The sequence below is a fragment of the Amphimedon queenslandica genome, unplaced genomic scaffold, assembly GCF_000090795.2.
Source record: "Amphimedon queenslandica unplaced genomic scaffold, v1.1 AMPQUscaffold_12380, whole genome shotgun sequence".
Lineage (NCBI taxonomy): Eukaryota > Metazoa > Porifera > Demospongiae > Haplosclerida > Niphatidae > Amphimedon > Amphimedon queenslandica.
In genome coordinates this window covers 18,018-19,812 of record NW_003547383.1, presented here as the reverse complement: position 1 = coordinate 19,812, position 1,795 = coordinate 18,018, and the positions used below count along the sequence as shown (strand labels likewise).

The window sequence follows — 1,795 nt, the reverse complement described above, 5'->3', positions numbered from 1 at the left end:
GTACAGTGATATCGATCTTTAAACACTTACTTGTTCTAATTGGACATTTTAAAGCCCTCTTCAGTATTTCTTTCCCTTAATCATTTGGCGACATTCTCCTACACAATAAATGATACATCAAATTACTTACCAGAAAGACACCCCATTCTCTCTCCCTCTCTCCCCTTTATTATACATACATGTACATGCAATGTAGTGTGTATTGCGTCTTGATACATAATAAAAAATAATAACAGTGTTCATGCATACATTAATGTACCGTATTTCCTCGTGGAAACGCCTACTCCCTATAAACGCCCATGCCTGTATAAACGCCTAGAGACAGCACATAACTTTGACAATAAACGCCCATGCTTGTTTAGACGCCCATTCTTGATTAAAAGCCTATACCACACCCACCTACCCCATCCACGCGCGTGGTACATGTACCTTACGTAGTTTAGTAGTTTACATTCTACAATGGCAGCTGCAGCTGAGAAGGCTAAAGAAACTCAGAAGTTTTGATGTCAGTTTTAAACTACGCGTTGTGTCTATTGAAACATGGTGGTAAGGATTATTTTTGGGTTATAAACGCCCACCTCGTATAAATGCCTACTTCATTTAAACGCCTAGCAAACAGGTCTCTATAAGAAATAAACGCCTAGGCATTTCCACGAGGAAATACGGTACATGCATAATATGTAGGTATTTTACAGTTGATTACTTGAGTTAGTATGAGGAGGAGTGAAATACCAAGTCATTGAGAACAGAGAAATGCAGTACCTATATTTACAACATGTAGAGAATAATTGTGTGTTATTAACCTATAGCAACCTTACAACATGTCAGCTTTAAGGTATAATTATTAGAGCAAATACTTATACTACATGATGAATCTTGCGCACACACGGTGCACCTTAATGTAAATTTCGTCACGAAGGCAATAACAATTATAATTGCATATGCAAGCAATCAATTTATATGATTTATAAAACTTTAACTATCAACAACCCCCAAGCAGTAGACAGTACTGACAAAATGAAAAGTGGCTTAAATTTAAGTGCCATAAACCCATATGTATCATCATGCAATTGTAAACATTATACAACTAAATATACAACTAAAGAGCAATCTACCTGCCTATAAGAATGAGCTGCCTAAAGCAAGACGACAGCAGGACTGTGCAGCCGAACTGCACCCTCCCTAAACCGGAAGAATTTTCTTTGCAACCGGAAAAGGTGTTACCCAAGAAAATGGCTGAACTTAGGTTGTACTTTGTTTTTAGCTGGAAATCTTTACTGGACCACTATTAAAGCTACTTTATGCTATCATTTTGATTACTTCAAGGTCATAAATGAAATACTTTTAATGGAGAATCAAAGTTCTATGTTCTATGGCAATAAAAGGACCATGTGTGACATTGCTAAATGGAAAGGAAAAGCAAGAAAGCTATTATTTCTATACCCGTAAGTGGGACAATGAATGTTTGGTTTTATAGTGTTATAATAATGATCGTGGGACACAATGAACATGATAAAATGAATTATATGGCTAAGTACCAAGTTTGTAGTACAAATGAAAATTACAGTATTACGTTAGCTATCACTTGTCATGTATTAGTAGTCCATGTTGTTTAACCATGGGCCACAGTATGATACAGATGTGTTGCTAGACTTATTCTCTACATTTGCTGATGGTGTAAACTGTACATTGTTGTTTGTGTTGTGTTTATTTGACCTTCAAAATTATCACCAAAATTATTTTGTGATATAACTTATGTCATGGCAGTGGTGGGTAAATGCATGTCCTGATTTTG

The 1,795-nt window shown here is 36.0% G+C and overlaps 1 long non-coding RNA gene across 1 annotated transcript; it reads right to left on the bottom strand.

Moving 5' to 3' along the window:
• Positions 1–6: 6 nt before the first annotated feature.
• LOC109587929 (uncharacterized) lies at positions 7–1,782 on the bottom strand. Its single transcript, XR_002187877.1, has 3 exons — positions 1,116–1,782; positions 704–762; positions 7–98 (listed from the first exon to the last, which is right to left on the bottom strand). It is a non-coding gene; the product is annotated as an uncharacterized LOC109587929 (long non-coding RNA).
• Positions 1,783–1,795: the final 13 nt, after the last annotated feature.